The sequence below is a fragment of the Phymastichus coffea genome, unplaced genomic scaffold (genome assembly GCF_024137745.1).
Source record: "Phymastichus coffea isolate CEN01 unplaced genomic scaffold, Cenicafe_Pcof_1.1 PCOF00011, whole genome shotgun sequence".
NCBI lineage: Eukaryota > Metazoa > Arthropoda > Insecta > Hymenoptera > Eulophidae > Phymastichus > Phymastichus coffea.
The window spans coordinates 8,080,474-8,095,579 of NW_026706822.1; the positions used below are offsets into that span (position 1 = coordinate 8,080,474).

Here is a 15,106-nt window from a genome sequence, read left to right on the forward strand (position 1 = left end):
TTCAGGAATTATCCCAGACCAGCCGACTCCATCAGTTCCCGAAAACCGCCTCGATCGCTTTCAGTTAATGCAACGTATGCGCGATCAATTCTGAAAACGTTGGTCGAACGAGTACCTGTTGCAACTTCAGGAGAGAGAAAAGTGGCGATCGCCGGCAGTGAACTTCACTATCGGACAACTCGTACTACTTAAGGACGACAGATACCCAGCCGCAAAATGGCCACTAGGCCGAGTGATCGAGCTTCACCCGGGCAAGGACGACCTGGTCCGCGTGGTCTCCGTGAAAACAGCGACCAACACATTGAAGAGACACATCGCCTACCTCGCCCCTTTGATTTTGGACCGATATCAAGAAGTACAAGATTTGGCCAAGCGAGTTGGAATAGCTGCGTAATTGTTATTCGTCCGTAGGACGAAGGCGGGCGGTATGTTTGCGCCGTTTGCGCTTCAAGGCTAAGAGAGAGTGTGCCTGTGTAAAAAACGGTGCTCCGAGAGCAGAAACTGTAAAAAAAAAAACAATCAACGATGATCCGTAAATCATCACGAATGTCGCGCCGGCCTGCATGACATCCGTTATGAATGAGTGCGATTAGAGGGTTTCGAGCACTTTTTGTCCGTTCGCCTTAACAACCCGCGTTGCAGATGTCCTTCGTCTAGTTAAATAGCTCGAATTGCTGTCCGCTATTTATGATGTTTTCCAACAAATATAACAGCGAAACACGTGGGCGTCATCTGAGCAATCCTCGGTCTCATCACGTCTGGGGAAACTCAAATTGCTTAATGACCGACGCGCTATAAAATCGCTGATTTCGGATTCGCCCACAGGGAATGGGCCCAGAGAGTAGGGAGGAGTTTTCCGTGCTTCCCTCGGTTCCCTCGATGCCAAATCGAGTATTATGAGTAAGTTCGATTTGAACACTCAACAGTTAAGCACGGCTAACTCCGCTTATCCTTGCCGGTTCTTATATCGCTCAGTTCCGCGCCGCGCCTGCATCAACTAGAAGGTGTGTGGTTGAGAATCATCGGACGACGAAAACTGTGTGATCTGAGAGTGATCGAGCGTGTTTTGTCATCAAAGGCGTAGAGTGTAATCGTCATTGTGAGTAAGGGCCAATTGCGTTGGCTGGTGACGTCTGCGCGTCCCTGAGGTGTTGCCCGGTATTCAACTTCGCCCATTAGCTCGGCAACCTAGGTGTTACCGCAGTTCGTGTGTGTGCCCGAGACGTCAGGACTGCGGTGCGCCCGTGTGTGTGTGGGGCAACACCTTCCTTCCTAATCACCTACGAGGACGAGTGAATGCAAGAACTACATGAATAGCCATTCAAGCGTGCGAGGCGACATAGGCTTTGCGAGCCTCAATTGACCATCGTATGTACCTATATTTATCAGTTGAGGGCTCTCTCTCTACCTGCATTTGCTGTGCTAATGTAATTCCGTCCGCGAAATTCCCTTTTAGGTGTTAATAGTTTACCAGCGTAACAACTATTTTGTCCGGTTGGCATCTATGTAATTGTTATATCATTAGTTGTAATTGTGGCTTGTATTTAAATGGCTTGTCCCCCACTCATGACTGGGGTTTTTTATGCCGGCTAAATATAACGCATTCATGCATTTTCTCTTTTTCGTTAAATAAATTACAATCATTAGTTAAACTAAATCTCAGCGTATCTATTATAAATTGCACACGCCTTCCCATCCTGATCTGAATTCCCTTTTGTTTGTTATTTAAGAGACTTTTAATTAACATCTCATTTATTAGCATTGATCCTAAACAACTGTGGAAGCCCATGGAGTACCATAAGGAATATTGGAGTACTATTAATCCATCAAGATACGTTGAACACCATAAAACACCATAAAACACTATGGAAACCTATGGAGCTTTAAAGTACTATGTATATCAGCCGTTCGTGCGTCCCCTTGATCATAATTTGATTTTTCATACCACATACCACAATATTTTTTTGAACATAACCTCTTATAATTAGTACTATAATTAGTACTATATTACATCAATAATTTTTTATAATATATTTGAATCGAGAGTACAATTATATTTTACGTTTTAAAAACTTACAAGAACATCTTACATAAAAGATATCTTTTTAAATTATTATTTTATATTCAGTTTTAGATATACCAATGTGAAAAAGATGACTCCAGTTGAAAGACTTATCATAAGACATTATGCATCCAATACTTTTATGTTTAATGATCAAAAAGAAGAGTATTATATAAGTGCTGCAAAAAAAAATTATAACGCAAATACAAAATGCTCTTAAAAAGGAACTGTCCATTGATATGTCAGGTATATAATCTGTCTATTTACAATAATATTAAGACAACAGGTTACGGTGTTAATAATGTTTTCCAGACAAACATCTAATTTTAATTTATAAATAACATATATTTTTTAGGATATTGTACAGTTTATAATGACAAATACTGTTATATATAATACTGTTATACTGCAAATTAGAATAAATAAACAAAATATACAAAATATTCCGAAAATTATGATGCGAATGACTTGTTTTTTGTTTTTATTATAGAGGTGCAGATAGAAGGAAAATACAAATATCTGAGAGACATCTTTGTGAAAGCTGATAAACTGGTGGAAGCAAAAATTGATTTAACATATTTGCAAAAATGCATATATCAGAGAATGTTTATCTTAAAACCATTTGTAAATGTAGAGGAAAAGACCAATTCGGTTTCAGCTCATGTTGCAAAATATGAAGTTGCAAGTTGTATCAAAACAAAACAAAGCGTGAGTAATGCTTCTAATCAGCAATTGAAAGATTATCTTAATAGTACAAAGAAACAGATTTCCAGTGAATTATTCATTAACATTTTGTGTGAAAGACTTCAAAATTATAAAGATACACGTACTCAGAGGATGGCTCTCTTTGTTATGCAGAAAGTAATTCGAGTGTTCAGAAATAATTTACAACACAAAAGTAGTGAAGTTAAACTAATGTAAATTGTCTGATACGATATGTTTACTTATAATGAATAATTTACTGTATTTATAATACATCTTTATTCTTTGTACTGCATACTGTGAAATATATTACCAAATTTACAATCAATGTATTTTGTTATAATTAATACAATGATATGTATGATGTAAAAGGTTAATAACAAATCCGCTCTAATTAATCTCATTATTATTGTTCAGCTTGTGTATGTTACATAAAATACATAAAGATATTTAACTACTTATCTTACTATACTTGATGTAATATATGCAGTCGCCAAGCCAAAGAGCCTATACTATATTTTTCATGGGCCAAGCCAAGCTAGCCATTTTGATGTCATATTAAAATCACAGAAACTTTTTGTAGATGCTCTGGGTAAGTATTTATAGTTTATACCATTAAAAAATCTTAGACATGTTACAGAAGAATCTGTATATACTATGATTATTTATGTATAAAATGACCTAAGTTATTTCAAAAATATACTAATATAATTGTGTTTCAATTATTACTAACCTTTGTATTATGAAAATACATAATTTAAAAAATGTGATGTTGATTACAATAAATTTGGATTAATTTTCTTTTATTAATTTAATCTGAAATACAACAAAGACTATTACAAGCGCAATATATTACAAATATTTTCAGTTGGAAATGTAACTATATACGAGTATAACTGTTATTTTCATTTATAGCGATATAAGTATCAAACATACATCACTTTAATTAAATATTAAGTACTGATGCATAATTTACATGTGGAAGTTTATATAAAGTCTGCAAAATTAAATATTAGTTTATTGTACATGCCATTCTAATTTCATAGAAACTAATTATCAGTTGAACGCACTTACCTTACTGCTAAAAAATATTTACTTTCAAATATTTAGTTCTTATGTATTTTATGTATTCTTATGTATTCAGTTGTAATACATATAAAATATACCCCTCTTCAGAGCCTAATGGTATGTCACTAGCAGCATCAGTTAAAAGTTTCTTGTAATTAAGCATTAAAGGATTCAATTCTTCATTATCAATATTCTGTCTGGTTAGCTCATTGGATGTATCAATTGATCTTTTCTCGTTGTTTTTATTTATTGAGTCCAGCGTTTCCATAATCTTTTGACTTATTGCATTAATTTGATGGTTTTCAGTCATTAATTTCATTTTCTTTGTAGCTGATGCATCAAATTCTGGAACATGTAAACATCCACGGGTAGGCATAGAGCAAGCTGAGGTTTTACTTTTGTTCAATGATATGGAGGCAGAAAAACTATTGTTGTGTGGCTGTACGATGGAATAATTTACTCAGCCTGTAGCATTAGAAGATGTCGATGGCACATAATCCAGTGGTGTCAAACAACTACAGCAGTATTTTCAAGAACATTCGATGGTAAAAGTCTGGTTCTTTCAGTTTAAGTCCATCGTATCGATAACATTCGACAATTTGATGATATGTTTTCGTGTTTTGGTACAAACGAAAATCACGAAATTTCACTTTATTAATGATTTAGTTCATATTATTTCTATTTACTGTTTAGGTAAAAGTAAAATAATAATTTATATTTATTGGCCATCAGTCGATTGTTTCGTTTCAGTTTATTTTAGTTTATTGAAAAATTAAAAAAATCTTGAAAAAAGATTTAAAAACTTTTGCTTATTTTCTGTGAAAAATATAAATGGATCAGCCGTATACGTAAGTCAATTTTGTTTGAATTTTTATATTGAGATTTTATTAGAAGTAGTTTGTAGTCTTCTTCTTAAAAAGTTAAAGCTTAAAAATTTTTTTTAATTTAAAAATAAAGAGCTGAAAAAGTTCATCTAAAGTTATAGAAAAATTAAATCATATAAGTCTTGTTTATTTTTTGATTGATGCTTTGAAATGATGAACAAAATACTAGTATATATCAGCTTTGGCTATGATTATTAAAAACATAGGGTTTTTATAGAAAATTATCTTTTAAATGTATAATAATGTGTTTCAGTTAACTGAAAGTTATGGCTTGGCTTGCTACGGTATAAATAAAAAGACATGTACTTTCAAGTACTCCACTGGCATTCATAAAATCAAAATTTATAGTGTAGGGCTGGAGATAACCCATTGCAGGTATATATTACTGACCAAAATCTAAATATTCAAATACTAATTAAAAAAAAATCTTTAAAGTTGAATTTCATTCTAAAAATTTCAAGATTTGATTGATGCAATGCTATACAATAAACAGTGACATTGCTTGATAATTTTATTTCAATATACGTGTAATTATTTTTGATATATGAAATAGGTACATTTATAAAGAAAATTCGATTTCATATTTTTTTTATGATGCTCTATAGCGTTTGAATATAACTTAATTTTAAAAGCAGTCATCATTTAATAAACTGTTATTATCTGTCAGGGTATATTCAATTATTGGTTCAATGTATACATACTAATATTGAAATTGTTGTGCATTCTGCATTTGACTTACATTTCTTGATAATTAAATGTTGTGATTAAGTATTCAATCATTAAATAATTAAACATGAACAGAATTATATATTCAACCGTATTAAAATTCCCAACTTTATTTTCCAAAACTATGATTATTGTCTGTTACAGATAATGATGTCAAGAAGATCAGGCGATATAGCAATGCAAAAGTGTCCTGGCTGACTTATATATTTGAACAAAATCTCGGGATACAAGAAAACTTTGATAACTAATGAAGAAGCGTTAAATTTTCAAACAACATTCAAAAAACCCGTTGATTTAAATGTCTTAGTTTGTTCAAAATGTTATTCCAAAATGAGACTAACCTCACATGAAAGTAAATAAGATGAATCTACATCCAAGACAGATGCATTCAATTTAGCAGAAACATTTTCTGATACGCCGCCTTTCGATCTTCCGTCTTCAGAATCACTTTCAATGACCGAAGAAAGTCCGGGATTCATTTATACAGAACCGAAACCGAAGGAAGAAGTGGAGCTAGTGGAAATGGAAATTAACAGAACATTATGCAGTCATCGTTATTGCTGCCTATGCAGGTTGAAAGACAATTTGATTATAGTTCCAACAGAAGCTCGAATGCAAGTCTTTTCTAGTAGAAACATATACTCGTATATACCTTCTGGTAATAGGTGCTGTCCCAAACATCTTATCAAAAATAGATTTTACGAAGAAGAATTGAAAAATGTTGAAGTTTATTCTACTACAAACATTATACCAATTCCAGAACTCACTACCATACTTAATCAATTGTCTGCCCGGGTAGATTCTGAAATTCATGATAGAATAGGAGACTTTTCCATACCTGAAAAACGTTTACAAGTACTTACTGCTGGATTAACTTGCGAAAATATACTTGAACTTCGTGAAATGATGACATCTTTACGGAATTCCGAATCGCGAAATGTTACACAAGCATTGGTGGTATTTTTAATCAAACTAGTCAGTGGAAATTCGAACAAAATCATTTCTGATAATTAATTAGCTTTGATTGTAGATGGAACTTATCTCCGATATGAAAAAAGCACAAATAATGAATACCAAAGAAAATCTTATTCTGGTAAAAAGAAAGTTCCTTTATGCAAACCTTTTACTATTTGCTGCTTAGATGGATACATTGTTGACGTGGCCGGTCCCTTCGATGCGAATTTAAACGATGCTCAAATCATGAAACATCTGATGAAAGATAAAGATGGACTACCAAAATTGATGGTAAAAGGAGATATTTGGGTGGTAGATAGAAGCTTTCGTGATGTGAAACAAGACCTCGAAAATATGGGATACAAGGTCTTGATGCCAGCTCTCAAAGATTCAAAGTCACAATTAACAAGGAAAGAATCTAATGAAAGTCGTTTTGTTACCGCGGTGCGTTGGCCAGTCGAAGGAGTGCACGGAGTTATTGGTAATAAATATAAACTACTTCGCCATAAGTTTTATAACACAATATTGCCAAAAGCTGGTTTGTACTGCAAAGTAGCTTGTTTCTTACATAATAAATTCGGGAAGCGCTTCGTAGTAGACCCTTCTTTAACGGAAATCATTATTTCACGGATGCTTCAACAACGAAATCAAGAAAATACTTTATCTAAAGAAGTTGAGGAATAAAATGAAATATAAATATAAATAGAATTAAAGAAATAGGTGGAGTAGAAAAACAGTTCCTTTTAAACAATTGACATCAAGTGAAGTAACGAATATTCCTAGATTGGAAGAAAATGAATTGAAGATATTTTTTTCTGGGACTTATCAATTACAACAAGCTTTATCATACTTAGCTGAAATGATGAATGATGAAGGCAAGCTTGATGCTTATTTGATAGCAAAAAAAAATATTTTAAAATTCAAAGTAAAATCGAGGCATGTCAATAAAAACACCTACAACTGTTTCTTGCATTACCGTCCAAATACAAATAATTATGAAGGAACCCTGAGTTATTGTTGTCAGTGCGCTAATGGCAATCGCACAATTGGCTGTTGCGCTCACGTTGCTGCTATTATATTATATTACTTATTATATTACTTATCGCGAGGAAGATATATTGGGCGAATATTTAGGCCTGCTAAAATTTTGAGTTCCATTTTTGCCATTGAAAAGGTTACACCAGTCATTAATGATGATAGTGACGAAGATTAATAGCATACGAAAGATATTGATATTCAATTTTATTTTTGTATTATATATTGTTTATTCTTTATTTCATCTATATATACTTTGAATAGTTTTAAAAATTAAAATATATTGCTCTAGTCGACGCAAATGTTTAGCCAATTACTGTACTCCATTTGCTTAATTAAAATACAATAATTATTGGATATACGTGTATTTATTTATATATTCATATATTTATACATGAAAATAAAGTTGGATAATACTTAAACGAAATCTATTGAGTGGAATCATGAAAAACTAGTAGGAGATAATTAGAGTTTGAAATAAAAGTACGGTGATACCTGTTAGCATAAAATCAGTACTCGAATGGCGGGCTTGTAAATACGGAAAAAATTCTTAGAAATTGCAATTTTTATTGTTTTAACCTCTTTGAAGAGTCAATAGGAAAGAGAGAAGTTTGAGTACGTCGATATTTATTTGAAAATGGCTTAGAAATATAAATATAGAGTTTTGGTGACCTCATAGAGGCTCAAAAAATGGAAAAAAACGGATTTTAATATTTTGACCCTGTTCTACTACTTGAAAAAATCTGAAAAAAATCAGGCATACTTCTTTTGACAAAAGAAACCCAATAAAATTTTTTTTAGAATTGCAGGTATGTCCAAAAAAAAATGGCGGCAAATTAAAATTTTTAAATGGCCGCCAAAATTCGAATTTCGCGCCAAACATTTTTTGAATAGAACAGGTTTGTAGGCCTTAAAAGAATCCTATAAAATGAAGAAAAAAATTTTTCGTAGCTCTAAAATTGACCAAGATATCGACAAAAAATCATTTTAGACAAAATGGCGCCCCATCTTGCCCCATGTTGTGTTAGGGACCTGAAAATTTGACTGAGGTCATAATTTTTGATAACAAAAAGATCCCCCAAGTCAGAATTACGATTCCGCGAGGGGCATTTTTGACATGCTTACCCGGCTGGGTTCTTTGAGAGCAAGTGTTATAGAGAGTTTTGTAGAAATTTTGGTACATGCATTGATGGAGTCAAAGTGTTAGTCCTTGAAACACGCTCGTTTCCAAGTGATAATGAAAGCTATCAAAAAATTTGTATCAATTATCTCAATTGAGAAAGGTAGTATTCAATGAAGGTTTTCACAATCTTATTGCAAATTTATATTTATGACGTGTTTTAACAAATTATGAATTGTTTTCTGAATTTCTGTTTATAAATGAAAATGGCTTACTGATTAAATATATATCATTTTTTTTACTGTACTGCAAATATTTGCAAAACTGAAATTGTAGCTAACACTATAAATATTCTCATCCAGCATGAATCATTGCATTAAGTCTTGACAGAAAAGTTAAAGGATTTTAGTTTAGTTTTAGTGAAATTATGTTCAAGTTTTAGATTTCAAAAAGGTCAGTTTTGATTTAACAGTAATTATCTTAACAGGATAATTTTTGCACTGCAAGCTTTACCGGCGAATAAACATTTTTTTGTCACCTGACTATGTATAACTATTGCATGTTCCTAATAAATATAATAAATGTATTTATCTTTACAATTTTTTCTGCAAAACAACCTATATATTCATTTTCATTATTACATTGAATATCTTCAAGTATCAAAATTATTATCAAAACAATATATATACGAAATTTGCACATCATAAGTACTTCTTTCAAACTCTATCCCATTGCCATGGTACAGACCCTCCAGATGAAATAAAGTAGTTGCTCAACTATTCTCGAATTTGAAGTGGCTGTAATTCATCCCTTCGTATGTTTCGTTGATCCACATTTTGTACTACTTGATTTATTGCTGATGTTATTCCATCTATTTCCTACATCATCGTACTGAAAATCTATTAGCATATTATGCAAGCAAATTGTACTTAGAATGATACGTTCTGTAGTTTTCAGCTGCCAGGTCAATGTTGTTTCATTAATTAACCACATCAGAGTTAGTTGACCGAAAGCACTTTCAATAATTCTGCAAGCATGACTTAACAGATAATTAAAAACCCGATGAGGCAATGTTAAGTTTCCATTTCTGAGGTAAGGCTTCATTAAATAATTTCATAAGGGAAATATTCCGTCACAAATCAACCAATATGGATATGTAGTTTGTCCATTATTAGGAATTGTCGTAGGAACTGGCAACTGAACTTCATTTTGTGCAAGAGCACGTCCCAAATCACTATTGGCAAAAATACCTGCATCATTGCAAGATCCTAGAAATATTCACTTATATTATAAAGATTAATTTGTTAAGTATTGAAAATAAATTTATTTTTATAAACATCTTATCGTAATCTCCAATGTTTGCCCATACAAAACGTTTTTTTGAATCACAACATGCCATCAAAATAATACTAAATAACTTCTTGTAATTAAAGAAGAGACTTCCACTATATGCCGGCTTTTTTATCGCACAATGTCTACCATCTAGAGCATCTATACAATTTGGGAAATCAAAATCAACTATGAAGTCATTAGCTATAACTTGAAATTCTTCTGCTGTAGGAAATTTGACAAATATAGGTGCTAGCTCACATAGTACACAGCATACTTTTTCTATGACTTGTTTAACAATTGATTCACCAATATTAAAAAACCATTTGTTTTTTTTGACAGTATCAGCGTGTGCTAAATAACTAACGAAAATAGAATACATTCATATCATTAGGATATCCAAATATAACTAAATTATTGTAGCACTTATTTTAATACGTACATACGAGGGGGGTCAATAAGTCTTTACAAAATCCAAGAAATGGCACTCGTCACGCTTAAATTATGTTGTTTTTGGCAAGCAATACTACTAACTAGATATTGTACAAGGTTTCAGCTCTATTCATTAAGTCATTTTTTTGTGAGCGTTGGTTGAACAAAAAGTTATTGGTTTATTTGAAAAATGGAAAAAACAGAGTTTCGAGCGGTGATAAAACATTTTTATTTGAAAGGCCTTATACCAAAAGAAATCACAGTTGAGTTGAATGCCGTTAATGGCAAGTTTTTCCCTGTGTTTAAGACTGTTTATAACTGGGTAAATGAATTTAAACGCGGCCGTACAACAACAAAAGATCAACCTCGTTTAGGATGCCCCGTAGAATTGAGTACGCCTGAAATGGTCAACAAAATTCACGATATGGTGTAGAGTGATAGAAGATTAAAATTGCGAGAATTAGTTGAGGCCATAGGGGTATCAAAGGGTATAATCATTTCAATTTTGCATGAAAAATTGGGGATGAAAAAAATATCAGCAAGATGAGTGCCAGGGCAATTCTGTACGTTAATTTTTATCAGACATTGAACTTTAAAGTTTTGACTAATTTTGTGGCGGGGGGCCTAAAGTTGGTGACCGGCAGTGTATATCAATGATATTCTGATTTATTCGAAAACCTAGGAAGATATTCTGAAACATATTGAATTAATTTTAGAAATATTGTTTGAAATTAATGTCAAACTAAACTTATCAAAATGTCTGTTCGCGCAATATAAAATAAAATTGTAACGGTTCTATCTATGAGCTATTTTCTTATTTCACTGAATCACTGCATCCCGCTAAACTCATCAATCTGTTAACATTAATTAGCATTGTAACGGAGAATTCCGGCCGTACCCGTCTGGGTTGCTCGCGACTGTCCGCACAAATTATTTATTCGGGGATTCGGGAAGCAAAAGACGTTCCCACGACTGAATAACGCGTCGAGCATGACCACGTTAAACGCACAGATTCGAAGTCGGGATGAGGAGTGATACAGCGGCGAATAAACACAACAGCGGATTAATACACTAGTCTTTAATTGTCAACAAACGATTACAATACGGCAACCTCGGACTTACACACTACGAGCGGTACAATAACAAACGCGAACGCGAAGGTGAATCGGTGGCTGGTCAGCCTGCCGATTCCCTTATTAAAACTAGATATTATACAAATGCCCGACAAACACTTTTCGCGCATAGGCTATTAACGGGTAGCCAGCAGGTCTGCTGTGCTACCAACCATAGACTGACGCCCAAACATGCAAGAGAGAGAGAGACAAGAGAAAAGTACGGCACCGACCTCGACCTTCAGCCTCTCCGACGGCTGGAGCGCTCTGCACCGTGACGTCACTGGTGTGCTCCCGACCGTATTGCTGGTATATTTGTTGTCGCCGCTATCTGTCCTCTGGCTCCTCCTCTCGCTCGCTCCACAATATTGCTGCCTTGATCTCAACCCGTTGCTCGTTGTTTCTGCCGCCTCCTCGTTGCTCGGCGCCGCAGCACGTCAAGTTCCTCGCGCGCTCGCCCGCGCACCTCGCCGGTTACCCGCACGCACCGGTGCCGGGTATCTTGTGGGACACGGCTGGGCGCGACCCAGCCTCACGCTCTATCACTCGTCCGCGCACCGGGCGTGTCTCCGGAATAAACAAACGTCGGCGAGGTCGCGAGGCCAACTCGAAAAAAACCGTGACCTTCCGGTTTATCCGCGCGCGCGACTTTCCCTGCCCATTGCCTAGCAGAGACTATCGAAATTTTCCGCGGCGATCCGCAATTCGAGCGCTCTCTCTCTCTCTCTCTCTCTCTCTCTCTCTTTCTCTCTTCTTCTGCACCATCTGCGTCGCTCCAGCAGTCAGCTCAGCCCGTGTTCAGCACCTCGCAAACAAAAGGTCCAAGCATGAGTGTGTGTGCCAAACGTACACACTCTCAGCCTGGCGCGGCGCACGGACATTTGCGAGAGCTAAACGGACGAGATCGGCCTAGCCGAGATTCTCCGTCACAGCATATTAAACGGCGCCACCTCAGGAAATTATGGAGCTCCAGAAAAATTTAGCTGCTGCACATCCGGAACGTCCACCAACGTCGGGAAAATACTTAATGGAAGAATGGCAGAAAAAATAATAAATAGTATAAATAATATTGTAAATAATAAAGAAAAAAAAACAAAAAAAAAAACAAAACAAAACAAACAAATAAAGAAATAAAAATAAAAAGCTCATAGAGTACTGAATCATGAGACTTCTTTCTCATGGATCATTAAGTTTCAAGAGGGAGCTATGTAACGGTCCTATCTATGAGCTATTTTCTTATTTCACTGAATCACTGCAACCCGCTAAGCTCATTAATCTGTTTATATCAATTAGCATATTAAACGGCGCCACCTCATATATTATACTCTGTAACAGGCTGCCGCCTAGCCGCAAATCCCGGGTAATCGTACTCCTCAATACGGCCAGACGGTGCGCTATTAACTGTGTGCTTCCAGCACACTTACTCACCTTGATCCGCTGTGTCCGCTCAGCGATCTGACTTGGGTGCACGATCCCTCCGCACAGTAGCACTGCTGCGCTAGCACACCAGCGCTCCGTCGGACACCGCAAGCACCTCGGTCGACGAACGACTTCTACTACACTAGCACGATCCGTGCTAGATTACCGGCGCATTCGAATCGGATGTCAACAATAACACCGCTACCGGACAAAGGGAAAACTAAATAATAAGATCGTTCTCAGGGATCTCTACCACTTTATTCAATTACCTCTGAACTTGTATAAGGGAGGGATTTGCCGAGAGACTAACGCACGCTGTTTCGATATAACAATTCGAACGGGGAAAGAGAGAGTGAATCTCGCGATCGTCGCGGACTATTCGCACGCACGCTGTCAATAAACCCGCCGCGCACGCTGCGCGGGATCGCATGCTAACACAATGGGAAAGTGCCGTGCACCTACCGATAAATCGAAGGGGATACGGTGGCCAACCGTATCCGACTATCTGCTGGACGACGAACTGCCTCTGCGCCTGCTTCTCCGCTGGAGCTGTCGCGCTGCTGTTGAAGCTGCTGAGGTTGCTCTCGTAGCTGCCGAGGCCGCGCACGTTGAGCAGTGCGCGCACTCGGCACTCCACTCACAATTATCCTTGACACTAGTGGTGCACACGTTCTGCAGTGTGCACACTCGTCTTGTCAATCGCTAATTATCTGTTCCAACTCACGGTATCACTCGGCTGAGAAAGAACACTTTATTTTTCCGACGCAAAGAGCTGCGAGGTCGCCTGACTGAAGGACACAGTCATACTGGCTAGCTAACTCTCCCCTCCCGGTCATTGCCCCTAATGCGCCCTCTCTCTCTCTCTAACTCAAACCGATCGCGGCTGTTACGCTCAGCCACGCTTAGTAGCTCACGCGAGTCCAAACGATTTTCGGCAATCGTTGCAACTCGTATAATTGCCTTAGTACCAGAGTCAAATTTCATGACCATATAAGGAGCGTGACGTCACCTACTTATAGTATAGATATGATAGTTTTTCTTATTTTATTAAAATATTTTAATTAAGAGTAATTCTGATAAAACAAAGCATTTTTTATATAGATTTTAGGGCATAGATTTAAATTATAATAATTTTAATTGCGTTTAATTACTAAATTATATTGAATTATAATATGCAAAGTTAATTTGTTTATTACATTGTAAATATTAATTATCAGAATAATGTGAATACTCTACATTCACGATGAATATCATAGAAACATGAGTAAGAATTGGTTTCATTGATAGCAGCTTAATTACACCGGTCAGCAAAAACAAAGTTTTGAGTTATCGCAAGAACGCTATGCATGTATTCCGAAGGTTTTTGATGCACTGAACACGAATCAGGCATCAGAAATACTCTATCAAGTCACATTTTCAAGATATTCTAACCTAAAAGTGCGAAAAACACGTATTTTCGTTGTTTTAGAAGCTATGTTACACCGCAAAACATTTTTTTTGCTAAAAACGAATCTAACCATCTCAAAGTACCGCTTCTGCCCTTTCCAACGCATTTTTCAAATTTAACAAATCTTTTTCTTTCGCGGAGATATCATGGAATGAAGTTCACCACTTTAACGATTTCATAACAACAGTACCAACAATACAAATATGACAGCCCCACGAAAAAGTCATATACGAACAAAAGTGCAAAAGGTAATATTTTAACCATTACATTTATGTTTTCGGGGTCGCTGAATCCGAATCCACGATTCATTTGACCCGATTAGCTCAGGGATCAAATTCAGATCAAGGTCAAATCAAGATTTTCCCATTAATCTTGGTCCAGGTACTGTTTCTTTAGGTTTTTGAGGTCACTGAATTCGAATCTGGGGTGTGTTTGACCTGGTCGGCTCAAACTCAAGGTTAGGTCAAGGTAAAATCCAAAAAATGCATTCAATGAACCCGAATTTAAGGTTTATCTGACCAATAACCCCCTAACACTTCTATGGCAATCTTAGCAACCCACTAATAACCCTCTAATAACCCCCCTAATATAAACTATGCTATGAACCCCCTAATAACACAATTACGATGCTATAAACCCCCAATAACGTAATAACAGTGCTATCAACTCCCTTATAAACCTCTAATAACCCGCCTAATATAAACTATGCTATGAACCCCCTAAAAACCCAATGGTAATCCTATCAACCCCTTAATAACTCACCCCCCTAATAATCCCCTAATAAGAACTATGCTAATAACCCCCTGATGACGCAAT

The 15,106-nt window shown here is 35.8% G+C and overlaps 1 protein-coding gene and 1 pseudogene across 5 annotated transcripts in view; one reads left to right on the top strand and one right to left on the bottom strand.

Moving 5' to 3' along the window:
- LOC131672074 (potassium voltage-gated channel unc-103) overlaps positions 1–15,106 on the bottom strand; it is a 1,608,120-nt gene that overhangs the window by 1,008,374 nt on the left and 584,640 nt on the right. The gene's annotated exons all lie outside the window — the stretch shown is intronic.
- Positions 1,778–4,435, top strand: LOC131672101 (uncharacterized; annotated as a pseudogene).